This window comes from Scyliorhinus torazame, chromosome 8 (assembly GCF_047496885.1).
Source record: "Scyliorhinus torazame isolate Kashiwa2021f chromosome 8, sScyTor2.1, whole genome shotgun sequence".
NCBI classification, from domain to species: domain Eukaryota; kingdom Metazoa; phylum Chordata; class Chondrichthyes; order Carcharhiniformes; family Scyliorhinidae; genus Scyliorhinus; species Scyliorhinus torazame.
In genome coordinates this window covers 91,677,435-91,694,376 of record NC_092714.1, presented here as the reverse complement: position 1 = coordinate 91,694,376, position 16,942 = coordinate 91,677,435, and positions in this window count along the sequence as shown.

The window sequence follows — 16,942 nt, the reverse complement described above, 5'->3', positions numbered from 1 at the left end:
CTGACCGGTCCACCGGACATCAAAGGACATTTGTTTGCTCAAATCTTGTAAATATTAACTCATTGTTGTATATAGTTATCCACCACCCCCGCCGGACTCAATTTTTAACAGGGGGTGAATGTAGTAAACCACTGTTACACCTGTACTAGGTGATGTACGGTAGGACCTGTACTACAGGTTCGCCGGTAGTCCCTGCCTGCTGGCTCCGCCCAGGAGGCGGGGTATAAATATGCGTGTCCTCCAGCCAGCAGCCATTTCGCCAGCTGCTGTGGGGGGCCACACATCCGATAAAGCCTCAGTTGGATTCAACTATCGTCTTTGTCCAATTGATCGTGCCTCAGCACTGAAGGCCGAAGTGAATGATTTGGAGAATCATTCCAAGAGGCAGAATATTCAAATCGTGGGGTTGCCAGACGAATTGGAAGGCCCAACTCCCACAGAATGCTTTTCAAAGATGTTTGGGAAGATGGTGGGGGAGGGTGGATTCACGGGACCTCGCGAGCTGGTTTTTGGATGTTGTGGGTCGGCATGTGGATATGGGCAGTCGCTGGGGTTCCTTGTACATGTTGGCATTTCTTTGTTCTTATGTGGGATAAGTGTTTCGAAAGTTGGATGGGGGGGGGGGGGGGGCCTACGTCTCATCGGGGTTAGTTTGCTGATGGTGACTACATATTTTTCTTTGCTTTGTCTTGCTGGTGTTTTAGGTGGCCATCTTGGGTAGGCCTTGTGCCTGTACTCTCCAAGTAATTGTTGGATGGCCCCGATTGGTGAAAATGGCTGATTGCGGATCAAGGTGGGGGGTGGGGTGGTGCTCTGGGAGGCCCCCAATTCGGTTTGTCACCTGGCATGTAAGGGGGCTGAATGGTCAGTGAAAAGGTCGAGGGTATTTGCTCAACTTAAAAGTTTGAATGTTGATTTGGTATTTCTGCCGGAAACTCATTTGCAGGTCAGGGACGAGGCAAGTGATGGAAGGGGTGGGTGTGAGAACCATTTCACTCGGGCTTTTTTGGTAGGTACTGGGGGTGCAGCAATTTTGATCAGTAAAAGGGTTCAATTTTCAGCCACTAAGATCTTGGGGATTCTAATGGTAGACATGTGATTGTTAGGGATTGCTTGGCAGGCTCCTCAGTGCTCCTGGTTTTTCTTTAAATATTTTTAGTCAAAGCAATATCATACATACAAACAGAGTCAGAAGAACAACCAAACAGTTCAATAAACAATCCCCACTCCCCCCTGTTGTATTATTTTATGGGCAGCACGGTCGCACAGTGGTTAGCATTGTTGCTTCACAATGCCAGGGTCCCAGGTTTGATTCCCGGCTTGGGTCACTGCCTGTGCGAAGTCTGCACGTTCTCCCTGTGTTTGCATGGATTTCCTCCGGGTGCTCCGGTTTCCTCCCACAAGTCCCAAAAGACATATTGTCAGGTCATTTGGACATTCTGAATTCTTACTCTATGAACCCGAACAGGCGCCAGAATGGAGCTTTTTACAGTAACTTCATTGCAGTGTTGATGTAAACCTACTTGTGACAATAAAGATTATTATTATCATAACCATCAGCATTACAAGGATTAACATAGTACCATGAATAGCCACTAGAGGGAGCTGCAGAGAGTACTATGTTAAGCAGTGATGCTAGAGCTTAGGGGTGGGGTAAGCAGGAGACAGCTAGAGCGAAGTCATAAGAGCAGTTAGTGTGAGAAGATTAGATTAAAGTTACACCAGTGAGTGAGATTAGCAGTAGGTGAGTGTAGTTAGATGTTATTGATCAATTCTGCATTCGAGTAAGGACTAAGTGTCAAAACTCAGTTTAGTAGTGTAAATAAAACCATAGCTTTGTTTAAGTAAAAGCTATACTGTGGTCTTTGTGGAACACTACGCAATCCATCTTGAATAAGCAATACAAAGAACACCACATGGTACCAGGAATGCTTTCCTTGAAAGAAACAGCAATTAGATTATTTAGAATAGCATTGGAATTTGAAGAAAGCAATCCAGAAGCTACATATCGAGAAAAATCTATGATAAAGACTGATCAGAAGATGGAAGGTCTCAAAACGCCTGACCACTCCAAGACATATAGTAAACTGTGCCAGAACTAGGCTTTCTTTAAGCAACTATTCAAAGTCTTTATTACAGCCTCCATGCTAGAAAATGCATCAGATCAGCATTAGTAGCTCTCCTACTAAATTTGGCTGGACCGCAAGCAGTGGAGTTATTCAATTTGTTTGAATTTAGTGCAGATGAGGATTAAAAATATATAGAGCGTGGTGCTCAAGAAGTTTGACAATCACTGTAAGAAACAGGTGAGTGACACTTATGAGTGCTACATGATTTGGAAAAGGCTGCAGTTTAGGAGAGAGTCAGTGGATTCCTTTGTCACAACTCACAAGCTCCGAGTGCAGTCCTGTAATTTTGCCTCCACCTCTGAGTCTATGCTGCGAGACCAAGTTGTGTTCTGGATTAATGATGAATGGCTGCATGAGAGAACATTGAGGATACCAGTGTTGTCGAGTGAAGATGTGATAACATGTTAAGCCAGCGAGACGGCATCCAGCGAATATGCAGAATTTGTGGCTCAGGAAAAAGGCGCGAATCGCTAAACGTGGCTGACGCCATTGATGCTGAATCGCAGCATAACAAACTGTGTACAGTGGCCAGTGGCCATTTTGATTGTGACATCATGAGCGGGATGACGCGCACACACTGTGGACATGCCCACAAGTAAATAAAAATTGACCGGCGAGAGGGAAACGTTGTTCTAAGTGCGGTAGATTGAATCACTTCGCAAAACAGTGCGTTTTGAACCAACTGTTCCAGTAACCAAATTTAAACAGTAACATTGGGATGGCAGAAGGATCCAAAGTGTGCAAAGTGTTGAGAACAAATCCAAAATCACAGAAGATACAGAGGATTTATCACCTTATGCATTGTCGGATACCTTCATGATTGAAGCCATAACCACAATTGATTTAGTGGATCGGGAAGATAGACCAATAAACTTACCCTCAAATATAATAAATGAGTGGACTGTCTCACTTGAAATAATTAAGATTGGCACAGGATCGCACACAAATATTATCGTGTTCTGCTCATTACAGCAAGCAATCAGCCTCAGATAAAGCAGTCCACCTGTGAGCTCAGAGATTACAATAGTAATAGGATAGCTCCAAAGGGGCCATGCTGTCGGGTCGTGAAGAATGGGCAAAATAGAGTTACGCATCGACTTTGAGGTCGTAGAGGGTCAGGAAGCTTCAGTGATTGGCATTGCTGCTTGTGAAAGATTGCAATGAGTGGCAAGGATTCACTCAAATGGTACTTCAGATGACACAGAGGCAGAGTTCAGGGAAGACCTAAGTGATGTGAACAATCTCACCGAAGTTCATAATGACGATGAAACATCAGAAAACATAGCTCATACTGATGAGAAACCATCAAACAACAAATCTTCAACAGATACTGAAACATCAGAAAACACAGCTTCATTGAATGCTAACATATCAGAAAACAAAGCTTCGACTGATGTTTAAACATCAGAAAACATAGTTTCGACAGATGCCGAAACAGCAGAACACATAGCTTCAACTGTTGCTGAAATATCAGGAAACATAGCTACTACTAATGCTGAAACATCAGAAAACACGGCAATCACTGATGCTGACACATCAGAACCTGAGTTAGTCTGAATAGAGGAATCGCAAGCTTGTTGAATTTCTGAGATACTACGAGTAATTGATTGCAAACTGCAGACCATAAAAGAGAAGTGTCCCAGGCGAGCCAGACAATCGGTGTATTGGCCAAGAATAAAAAGAGAGATGAACGGTAGCATAGTGGTTAGCACTATGGCTTCACAATGCCAGGGTCCCAAGTTCGATTCCTGGCTTGAGTCAATATCAGTGCGGAGCCTGCATGTTATCCTCGTGTCTGCGTGGGTTTCCTCCGGGTGCTCCGGTTTCTTCCACAAGTTCCGAAAGACATGAGGCGTGATTCTCCGCTATCCGGTGGGGCAGGCCGTACCGGCGCAGAGGAGTGGCGTGAACCACTCCGGCGTCAGGCAGCCCGAAAGGTGGGAATCCTCCGCACCTTCAAGGGCTAGGCCAGCGCCGGCGGAGTTGGCGGAGCGCCAGCCAGGGCCGGAGGGCTTGGCGCCGCGCCAACCGGCCTTAAGGGCTTCCGCCAGCCAGCGCGAGTTGGCGCATGCACAGGAGCTCGAGTGTATACTGGCATCATCCCAGCGCATGCGCAGGGGGGGTTCTTCTCTGCGTTGGCCATGGCGGACCGTTACACCGGCCAACGTGGAGGGAAAGCGTTTCCCCATGGCATAGGCCTGCCCGCAGACCAGTGAGCCCCGATTGCGGGCCACGCCACAGTGGGAGGCCCCCTGGGGCCAGATCCCCCCCGCACCCCCACCCCTGAGGACTCCGCAGGCTGCCCGCAAAGCCAGGTCCCGCAGGTATGTATGGACCTGGTGTAATATATGCCGGCGGGATTGACTGAAAACGGGCGGCCACTCGGCCCATCGCGGGGTGGAGAATCGATGGGGGGCCGCTGCCAATGGCCCCCAACCAGCGCAATGCGATTCCCGCCCCGGTGAAAAACCAGCGCCGGAGAATCCGGCGTCGCGGCGGTGGGGCGGGATTTACGCCGCCCCCAGTGATTCTTCGACCCGGCGGAGGGTCGGAGAATCCCGCCCATGCTGTGAGGTAATTTGAACGTTCTGAATTCTCCCTCTCTGTACCCAAACAGGTGCTGGAATGTGCCGACCAGGGGCTTTTCAAAGTAACTTCATTGCAGTGTTAACCTAAGTCTACTTGTGAAAATGAAGTTTATTATTATTACATTAATTTGTAAATACGCCTGAGAAATATAAATTTTACTGCATTTCTGTCCTCCAAAAAGCCCAGCAACATCTTACTAAAATGACAGTGGATAGTGATCTTTGCACAACACCAGGTTAATAGTTTTTAAATCTCCGCATATTCTAGTAGAGCCATCGCATTTCAGTACAGGAACTATTGATGTAGCCCAGTCACTTTTAGCAACTAGTCCAATGACTCCTGTTTGGACTTACCTTTCAATTCTTCTTTTGGCTTAATGACATATGGTACAGTTCTAGCTTTCAGACATTTTGATGTACTGTTTGGCTTGATCTTTAATTGCACTCAAACTCTGGCCATGGGCACATTCTCCCCGTGTTTGAGTGGGTTTCGCCCCCACAACCCAAAGATGTGCAAGATAGGTGGATTGAACACGCTAAATTGCCCATTAATTGGAAAAAATGAATTGGGTACTCTAAATTTAAAAAAAATAAACTCTGGTCATGGAGCCTAGTGAATCTCTAAACACATTCTCATACTTCAGGAGTTGTTGTGGGTCGTTCTTGGACTGCACAAGTTGATTTACTGTTTAGCTCGGCCAAATAAAGCAGGAAAATGTCCCCGGACAATGAAATGAAAAATGAAAATCGCTTATTGTCACGAGTAGGCTTCAATGAAGTTACTGTGAAAAGCCCCTAGTCACCACATTCCGGCGCCTGTTCAGGGAGGCTGGTACGGGAAGAGGCAACTCAGTTGGTGGTCCTTTTACTTCTACTTTCACCTGATATCAAACTTTTATTGATACGACTTCTGTGTACGTCCTTAAGATCACATTTGATGGTTTTAAAAGCAGATGATTCAACTTTTGATTATAAATTATCTTAAAAATTAGTGATAGATGTGCTTGGATCCACTTCCATCTTAATTTTATAATTATTTTAGATGTATGGCTCAAGCGATTTCCTTATCCACAATGCAGCTCAGAATTCATCCTTGTTTGCTTGATTTAGGTCTGATATTTTCCAGAGTAGTGGCCTGTTGAGAGTTGGAAGACTCCCGAATTTCCATTCCCACAGCCCGTTCAGGTTCACCACATGAGCCATGAGCGTTCCCTGCAACCTAGACTCCACCTACTTCAACGGCAAGCAAGTTTTGAAGCGTAGTTCTTCTTTACCCACAGGTGGGGTTGAGTTTTTCTTTAAAAAGCTTCGGCATCAGCGGCTTGCTTCACCCAAAGTGTGTGTGTCTGTTCCTGAGAATCTTTGTACGCTTTTGACGGCATCACCACCAATTTTGTCGACTTTTTTTTAAAGCAATTTATTCCCCTTTTGTTTTAACTTTGAGTTTGCTGCAAAGAGAAAAGGTATGAAAGTGCCCACATTTTGAATTCTTACAAACCTGGTGAGAAGTTTTATTAGGGACATTGCTGCTACAATCCAAGATGGAGAACTGAAGGCTGCACAAACACTCACTGCTTCTGTCACTCAGATCATGTGACTCTTCACCAGCAGGAATTTATTCTCTGATACATAACCAGTGTCTTGACAGGGTGGGAGAAACGAGAACTAGGGGTCATTCTTTAAAAATAAGGTGTTGTCTATTTATAACCGAGATGAGATGAAATCATTTCAATCAGAGGGTCGTGAGTCTTTGGACCTCTCTTCCTGAAAAGGCGGTGGAAACAGAGTCTTTGAATCTTTTGAAGGCAGAGGCGGATAGCTGCTTGGTAAGCAAGGGGGTGACATGTTTATGGGAATAGGTGGGACACAGATTGAAATTACTATCAGATCAGCCATGATCTTAGTATTTTTCTTTGTTCTTTAAGATTTTAGTTTAGACGGGCAGCATGGTCGACGCAGGCTTGGAGAGCTGAAGGGCCTGTTCCTGTGCTGTACTTTTCTTTGTTCTCTTTGTTCTTACTAAATAGCAGAGCAGGCCTGAAGGGCTGAATGGTCTACTTCTCCTCAATGTTTGTATGATTGAGAAATCCAGAGGAGGTGAGTTGTGGCCTTGATTAGAAGAGCATATCAGTAGATCCAGTATACCAGTGGAGAAACAAGAACCATATAAATGTGCAATGCTTAAACAAGTACAATTTTATAGCATTCCAATTCTTTGTATGTTGGCTCACAAAGTCAATTATAGATTTCTTTGCAGCAAACTTGGCCAGATAAGAGCTGAAACTTCAATGCTGACTTATCCTCAGATATTCATTGTCATTGTAATATCTTTTTGACTGCAAATATTTGTCCATCATAGGTTCTTGCTGCAAACATAATTTTGAAATTCAATATATTTGATGTTGGAAGTCAACTATTTAAATATTCATATTTCACATCCATATTTCACATCCACTATTAAAACGAATGAAGCGAAGGAAGAAATAGAAATAACATGAAATTTTAATCGATATTGTTCACAGTTGGAGGATAAATTAGTTTGAGTTCAGAAATTGAAGTAAGAGGTATCTCGTCCGTATCGTAGACTAATTTGCTTGAATGGCGATAAGGGAGTCCATTGAAAAGTTAATGTATCTAGGATGATTATTTTTCAATAATTGTCAAAATATTCTTTTGTAATGTAAAGAAAAGAAACTACTGTGGATGATGTAAGTCTAAAATTAAAACAAAAGGTGGAAGAAACGATAAAGAGATTAGACAGCAAATGGAGGGAGCAAACTTTATGCCTGGAACATTGTGTAGAACTCTCACTATCAGGAAGGGTGGGGGCAGTGGCAGGGGCATATGGTGGCAACATGTTAAAGTCTAGAAAACTAGAGTCAGCCTGGAGACCTGACATGATCCTGCACACGTCTGGGTTTAACTTGGGCAGGTTTGTAGGAAATGAGGAGCCTCTTTTTTTTAAAGTTACACTGTCAATGCTCAGGGTAGACAGGACAAGCCCTGGATCCATCTCCTTGCTTGCTCCAAAAATCAATTCAAATTCAAATTGAATCCAATTCAGAATCCCCACAAAATGGAAATGCAATATCCAAGCTGACAAGAAAAGGCATTGCATCTGATCTTGAGCTTGATCTGACGCTTGATCTTAGTTAAAAGGCTAATCATGCAGCTGTCAGGTGGGTGATTACAATATTCAAAGAGGCAATTAGTTGTGCATTTAACCCAGAATTCTGGCTTGAATAGCTAGTGCACATGTTTCCTGAACTGTTTGGAATCCTCCAGAGTCAATGAGGCAAGGGCACAGCAGGGACACATTGAACAATGAAAGAGATGTGCTGGGAATTCTTTAAAGAGTGAAATAGCGGGGCAGCACGGTGGCGCAGTGGTAGCACTGCAGTCTCACGGCACCGAGGTCCCAGGTTCGATCCTGGCTCTGGGTCACTGTCGGTGTGGAGTTTGCACATTCTCCCCGTGTTTGCGTGGGTTTCACCCCCACAACCCAAAGATGTGCAAGGTAGGTGGATTGAACACGTTAAATTGCCCCTTAATTGGAAAAAATGAATTGGGTACTCTAAATTTATAAAATAAAAAAGTTTTTAAAAAGAGTGAAATAGCAAAACTTGTGGCAAATCTCAGTGAAATTTTGTACTCGCAGGATTAATTCTGAGAGTCTGATTTCACTACTTGAGTTCATTTCCAAATTTTGGAAATAGTTTCAATTATTTTGGAGTTTATTCGTATTCATTTAAACATATTTGCTGGCATCCTTCACTTCAACAAGGGAACAACTTATGCAGCAGCAGCTTAAACCTGGAATGCGGAGCAAAAGCATGAGTAGCTCCAGCAGCAGCTGAAGTGCCAGGAACAGCACCAAAGCTTCTCCAAAGCTACATGTTTCTGCACAAAATGGAAAGGATGGAGCGCAAAGGAAATGGTACCCTCTGGACAAGGTCTGTGGAAAAAGAGTGAATGTCTCCAACATGACCCAGAACAGTGCTTCAAGAAGCTAATCATTTCCTGGCAAGTCATTGCTGATACCTGCAGCCTCCTTGAAGAAGACCATCTTCCAAGAGGACTTCGTGGGCATTGTCAATGGTCATTAAAATGTCCACAATACTGATTTTCTTAACCTCTGCCTCATTCCAGGGATAATACAAGACCGTAAGACCATAAGAAATAGGAACCGGAGGAGGTCCTTTGAACCTGCTCCGTCATTTAATAAAATTGTCATGTTATTCACCCTGTGGTAACACGGACTGCAACTGGATGCAGTTGTACTTGAAAGTAGACACCAAACTTTGATGTAAGTTCAATACGCTTTATTGAACTTTTTGAGCAGTGCACACAGTTTGCTGTGGGTTGACACGCTACTAATCTAAGCGTGCTAACTATAACTAACTACAGTACGAAGTCTTACAACACCAGGTTAAAGTCCAACAGGTTTGTTTCTATGTCACTAGCTTTCGGAGCGCTGCTCCTTCCTCAGGTGAATGAAGAGGTCTGTTCCAGAAACACATATATAGACAAATTCAAAGATGCCAAACAATGCTGGGAATGCGAGCATTAGCAGGTGATTAAATCTTTACAGATCCAGAGATGGGGTAACCCCAGGTAAAGAGGTGTGAATTGTCTCAAGCCAGGACAGTTGGTAGGATTTCGCAGGCCAGATGGTGGGGGATGAATGTAATGTGACATGAATCCCAGGTCCCGGTTGAGGCCGCACTCATGTGTGCGGAACTTGGCTATAAGTTTCTGCTCGACGATTCTGCGTTGTCGCGGGTCCTGAAGGCCGCCTTGGAGAACGCTTACCCGGAGATCAGAGGCTGAATGCCCTTGACTGCTGAAGTGTTCCCCGACTGGAAGGGAACATTCCTGCCTGGTGATTGTTGCGCGATGTATAATGGCTACCATTATAACTAACTAGACCAGACTAGCTCTGAGCCATGTGTAGAAGGTGCTAACTGATATATACACCCTGACTGTCACTACAGTTGTCACCAGTGGAAAGAGGCAGAGTGCAGATGCCTCGTGTGTTTTATAGTGGGAAAACCCCCTCTAGTGTTCTGCCTGGTGATTGGTTGTGTTCTGTCCTGTGTGTTGATTGGCTGGACTGGGTGTCTGCCACTGCCTGTCCGGATCTCATCATGTGCATGAGTGCATATCATGACATCCCCCTTTTTAAAAAAAAGAAATTGTCGGTTGCTTGGAGCATATGCGACTGTATATACATGTATAACTATTTACATTAAATGGCGAGTGGATGAATATATACATGAGAGGTGTCTAGCATGCAGGTACAGAACAAAATTTACAAGATAAATGTCTATAAGTCCAATCTTTGGGGCTTGCGTCAGATCCTTTTCGACCGCCTGAGAGGTGGAGGTGGGGACGATGGCGCCTTGACAGGTGGGATTGCTGCCAGTTTGGTGGTCTCATGATGCAAGGTGTCTGGAGGAGGCATAGCAACATCTGGAAAAGTAAGATTTGGTGGTGGACAAGCAAGTTTGCGCAGTGCCCTTCTGTTGCGCCTGACAATGGAGCCATCAGCCATACGAACCACAAACGATCTGGGAGCAGCCTGTTGAACAACAACAGCTGGAGCTGACCAGCCTCCATCAGGTAGCTTGATGTGAACAGCATCTTCAGGAGATAGTACAGGCAAATCGGTAGCATGAGCACCGTACATCAGCTTTTGTCGGTTCCTGAGTTGCTGCACCTTTTGCAGCACTGGGAGGTGATCCAGGTCTGGTAAGTGTATGGCCGGAACAGTCGTCCGCAGGTCTCTATTCATGAGGAGTTGAGCCGGAGACATACAGGTGGACAGAGGGGTTGCCCTGTACGCCAGCAGCGCAAGGTTGAAGTCAGAAGCAGAGTCTGCAGCCTTGCAGAGCAGTTGCTTCACTATATGGACCCCTTTCTCGACCATCCCGTTGGACTGCGGGTAGTGTGGGCTTGAGGTGATGTGTTTGAATTGGTACGACTTGACAAAATTGGACCACTCTTGGCTGTGGAAGCAGGGACCATTGTCACTCATGACAGTGAGTGGAATACCGTGCCTGGCAAATGTCTCCTTGCAGGCCTTATTGACTGTCCTTGATGTGAGATCTGACAGCTTCACAACTTCCGGGTAATTTGAGAAGTAATCTATGATGAGCACATAGTCACGCCCATTGGCGTTTAAAAGGTCGCTTCCCACCTTGAACCATGGAGATGTCACGATCTCGTGTTGCTGGAGTTTTTCTTTTGCCTGAGCAGGCTAGAAACGCTGGCAGGTCGCACAATTGAGGACCATGTTGGATATGTCCTGGTTGATCCCAGGCCAATAGTCAGCCTGCTGGGCCCTGCGCCTATACTTTTTGACACCTAGGTGTCCCTCGTGGATTTGTTTGAGCAGTAAGCTCTGCCGGCTGCAAGGAATAACGATACGATATAGCTTGAGGAGGATCCCCTCGACGACTGTCAGGTCGTCCTTCACATTAAAGAACTGAGGGCATTGCCCGTTTTACCAGCCATCAGCGAGCTGGTGCATTACACGCTGCAGAAGAGAGTCCTTGGCAGTCTCTTCATGAATGCTGATCACTCACCTGAGGCCGGGAGGTTGCTGGCACACAGTTGCACCTGTGCCTCAATTTGGCGGATGAAGTCAACCTGTTCACAGGGCGAGGTGATGGAGCGGGACAGGGCATCCGCAATTATCAGCTCCTTGCCTTGTGTGTATACTAACTCAAAATCGTACCTTCAGAGTCGAAGGAGAATGCGCTGAAGCCTGGGTGTCATGTCATTAAGTCCTTATGAATGATATGGACCAAGGGTCTGTGGTCAATCTCCACTGTGAAGGTTGGTGGACCGTAGACGTTGGCATGTAACTTTACAATGCCGTTTAGGAGGCCCAGGCACTCTTTTTCTAACTGGGCATACCTCTGTTCAGTAGGCGTCATGGCCCTTGACGCAAAAGCAACTGGAGCCCAGGATGAGGAGTCATCCTTCTGGAGGAGCACCGCATCAATGTCGTCCTGGCTTGCGTCCGTGGAGATTTTTGTTTCGCTGTTCGGGTCAAAAAACGCTAGTACCGGAGCAGTGGTGAGCTTTGCCTTTAGCTCGAGCCACTCTGCTTGATGTGTGGGTAGCCACTGGAATGCAGTGGACTTCTTCACCAGATGCCTGAGAGCCGTGGTGTGTGAGGCCAGGTTGGGAATGAATTTTCCCAAGAAGTTCACCATACCGACGAAGCGTAGTACCGCCTTTTTGTCCTCCGGCGTCTTCATGGCGTTAATGGCCTTGACCTTGTCCGAATCTGGTCGCACACCCTGCTGGGATATTTGGTCACCCAAGAACTTGATGGATGACATGCCAAAGGAGCACTTGGCCTTGTTCAGCTTGAGGCTGTTTGCATGGACACGTCGAAAGACTTGTTTGAGACGAGATATGTGTTCCTCGGGGGTCGTGGACCATATGATTACATCATCTACGTAGATATGCACACCCTCAATGCCCTCCATCATCTGCTCCATGATCCTGTGGAAGATTTCAGAGGCTGAAACAATGCCGAACGGCATACAGTTATAACAGAACCTGCCAAATGGTGTGTTGAACGTGCAGAGCTTCCTGCTGGACTCGACCAGTTGTATCTGCCAGAAACTGCGTGATGCATCTAGATTCGTGAAGAATTTGGCATGTGCCATCGCACTGGTCAGTTCCTCCCACTTCGGGATCGGGTCGTGTTCCCGCATTATGTTCCGGTAAAGATCTTTGGGATGTATGCATATCCGCAACTCCCCTGAGGGCTTCTTCACGCAGACCATCGAGCTGACCCAGTCAGTCGGTTCCGTCACTTTGGAGATTATGCCCTGGTCTTGGAGCTCCTGTAGCCGTGCCTTTAAACATTCCTGCAGAGGAGCCGGCACCCGGCGTGGTGCATAGATTACAGGCGTGGCATCCGGCCTGGGTAAGATCTTGTAGCAGTATGGCAGAGTACCCATTCCACTAAACACATTCGGGTATTGTGCAAGGATGTCATCAATGTCAGCCTGAAGATCCACATTTGAAGAAGAAGACATGGCATGGACTCGCTGTACGAGGTTGAGTAGCTTGCATGCATGGGCACCAAGCAGGGATGCCTTATCAGGCTTGACGATTTTGAATCGCAGTGTGGCATTGATGGTCTTGTTGGCGACCAATAAATGACAAGATCCTAGTGCAGTTATGGCATTGCCATTATAATCAAGGAGCTGGCAGGCTGGCGGAAGAATTTTGGGTTGCTTTTCAATGTGGTCAAAATCAGCTTGAGAGATGAGATTGGCAGAAGCACCAGTGTCCAGCTTGAACTGGATGCTGCATTGATCTATGTGTATGACAGTACGCCATTCATCCACAGAATCCACATTGAGGATAGGTAGGCATCTTGCTGAATTTGAGGAGGCATACTCACATGTAGTGATGATGCCCACACGATATGGGGACTCCAGGCAGTCTTTCTCTGGATTCGTAGGGCTACCAGGATCAGAATCCAGTAGAACTTGCTGTATACATCGAACGTGCTTGCATTGGAAATGGGATCGCTGGCCCTTGACCGGTGGTGCAGACCTGCACAAGGCTGCATAATGTCCAGGCTTCCCAAAATTTAAACATCGCCTGCCTTTTGTAGGGCATTGCCGCTTTAAGTGGGTGGTGCCGCAGTTCAGGCACGTCATGACGTTGACGTCATTACGCTCCGTGCGTCGTCGCACATGCGCAGTGCGGTCAGCCGTCGTTCTCACTCTGCGCAGTTTGGTCTTCGGCCACTTCGTTCTCCCGTTCGTGCTGCGCATGCGTGGGACCCTGGGAAAAGCGCGCAAAATGGCCACCTTCATCGATACTGAGGCGCTGCATCCAGGCGATGGCCTGTACACTATTTGCCTCGTGGGAAGCAAGTTGTTCATGTTCTGCCGATTTGAAACGGGAGTACCGATTTCTCGCCTGTTCATGCACTTTACACGTCTCGATTGCGACTGGCAGGGAGTTTTGAGGAGTTGCTCCTGCAAAGAATTGGAGTGCACCCCAAACACGATCTGATCCCTGATGATGGAATCAGCGGTGTCACCATAATTGCAGGACTGCACTAATATACGCAGATGAGTTAGAAAGGATTGGAAAGTGTCATGATATTCAAACACACATCACAACACACACATCATGATAGACAGACCAACAGACCAATTAGCACACATAACACGACAGCCAATCACAGACAAGAGCAGACACAGTATAAGACAAGAAACACGACACATGCTGGCCAGTCCATCTGGAGACAGGACAAGGCCAGGACCTCATTAACAAGACACTCACACGGTCACCACGTGCTGAGTACCAAGACAGATGTGTAAATAACAAGTTGGAATAAAACTGCGTTGTACCAATCGCAACCGTGTTGGTTCATCTGTACCTCGGAGCACCCAACACCACAGAAAGGTTCATCCTTACCCTGAAGGCATTGCTGGAAGACATAGCGCTCAAAGCTCTTGTTTGTTTCGACTTCACAGTGACTGTCGAACTTCGCTAAAACGGTCTTGAATTTGGTCTTGTCCTCGCCGTCGGTAAAAGTAAGCGAGTTGAAAATCTGGATGGCTTGGTCCCCCGCAGTTGATAGGGGCAGTGCGATTTTTCTGGCATCGTACGCATCGTACGCCTGAGGCCTCAACGTAGAGAAGGAACCTCTGCTTGAAGACCCGCAAGTTAGCGCCGAGATTGCCGGAGATCCAGAGCTGTGGAGGGGCCTGGATCTTCTCCATGCCGCTGGAAGACACTTGCTGGTCGTCACGGAACCACTCGAGGTAAACCACTTAGATAAAGACTACTGGTACCATGTCGTGTTACTCACCTTGGGGTAAAACAGACTGCAACTGGATGCGGTTGTACTTGAAAGTAGACACCAAACTTTGATGTAAGTTCAATACGCTTTATTGAACTTGTTGAGCAGTACACACAGTTCGCTGTGGGTTGACACTCTACTAATCTAAGCGTGCTAACTATAACTAACTAGACCAGAGTAGCTCTGAGCCACGTGTAGAAGATGCTAACTGATATATACACCCTGGCTGTCACTACAGTTGTCACCAGTGGAAAGAGGCAGAGTGCTGATGCCTCATGTGTTTTATAGTGGGAAACCCCCTCTAGTGTTCTGCCTGGTGATTGGTTGTGTTCTGTCCTGTGTGTTGATTGGCTGTACTGGGTGTCTGTCACTGCCTGTCTGTATCTCATTATGTGCACGAGTGCATATCATGACAAAGATCATGGTTGATCTACCAATCAGTCCACTTTATTGCCTTATCTCCATAACCCGTAATTCCTCTATTGATTAAAAACTTATCAATCTCAACCTTGAAAATGTTCAAAGACTTATCCCCCAAGCTGCCTTGGAGTAAAGAATTCCAAAGATTTACCACTTTTTGAGAGAAGAAATTCTTCCTCAAATCCGTCTTAAATGGACCCCCTTATGCTGTGACTGTGCCCTCTGGTCCTACACTCTCCCATGAATGGAAACATCCTCCCAACACATACCTTGTCTAAATTCCTAAGAATCATGTTTGTTTCAATCATATCACCTCTCATTCTTCTGAACTCCAAGGAGCAAAGAGTCAACCAATTTAATCTTTCCTCATATGGCAGTCCCTCCATATCATCCTAGTAAATCTCCTTTGTACTGCCTCCAATGATAATATAGATTTCTTTAAGTAAGAGGACCGAAATTGTGCACAATATTGTAAATGTTGCCTCACTAGTACTTTGTACAGTTACACAAACAGCTCTTTACTTATAATCCAGCCTCCTCGAAATAGAAACCAGCATTCCATTCAGCTTCCCGATTATCTTCTCCACCTGTATGCTAGCTTTCTGGGTTTCATGAACAAGGACTCCCCAAGTCCCTTTGTGCTACAGATTTCTGCAGTCTCTATCTATTTAAATAATAATCCACCTTCTCATTATTTCTTTCAAAATTAATCTGGCAACATCTCAAGGATTTTTCAATTTGCTTTCCGCAAGTAGACCTCACAAGTCACAGATGCCTTATAGAATCATAGAAACCCTGCAGTGCAGAAGGAGGCCATTGGCCCATCGAGTCTGTACCGACTCTCAGAAAGTGTATCTCACCTAGGCCCTATCTGTTGCCCTGACCCTGCAACCCCAACTAACCTACACATCTTTGGACACTGAGGGGCAATTTAGCATGGCCAATCCACCTAACCAGGACATCTTATGATCAGTGGAATGTATTCATTAATTTTTGAGTTAGTTATCCAGCGAGTTGCCATGATTCAGCCATTCTACAGAAAACACAATTGTTGCTGCTCCACACAGTGCCCGTGGCTGCCTTCGGGGGGTACGAGGGTTATCCTCGGAAGACATAGCTGTTGACTCCTCCCAGTGAACTGGAGGAGAGATACAACAGGAATCACATGACTGCAATGGCAATAATAAAACAAGCTATTGACTGCTGGGGATGTGTTTCAGAAGGCCTTCAGTCAGACATTAAGGTTCTCCACACCGGTTGTAGTCTGCTATGCCCTTCACAACATCACATGAGAAGTTGAGCTGCAGGTAGAGCAAGCTGTTGAATGATTGACATCCTCTGCTATGTGCTTCACAACATCATATGAGGAGTTGAACTGCAGGGAGAGCAAGCTGTTGAATGATTGACATCCTCTGCTGAGGAGGCGCCATATGTGACTATGATGCCTGCAGCCATATACCCAACTGCCAGAGACATTATGACTGCTTTATCCGGAGTGTGTGTGGGGGCATTCAGCACCACTGTAAGAAACCCTGTGCTCCTGGCACTATCCCCCTGCACCCCAACACAATTGATTTCTTCTGTCAACAAACCAGCCATCACATTCACACTCTTTTCTCCTGACTAAAAGCTGATCATATCATTCATCTGAAGGCTAGGTTCCAGGGTGAATGTGGAATGCAACAAAATAGAGATGAGGAGAATGAAGAGTTCAAATGAAGTGTTTGTAGTAATTGAAATTTACATTGTCCCACACCCCCAAGGAAATCCTCTTGCGCAACCTGAAGTATTTTTCCTCTGTTCTTGTTATTCCTGCATGGTGCAACCCTTATACCTGAAGACAAGCTCCTCATTCCACTGCACAGACAGATGAAACTGTTTTGGCAGGACTCCACTGGGTTTTGAAGCCTTAGAGGGCACTTTCAAAGATTGCCCTATCTTGCACGGGCAGACAT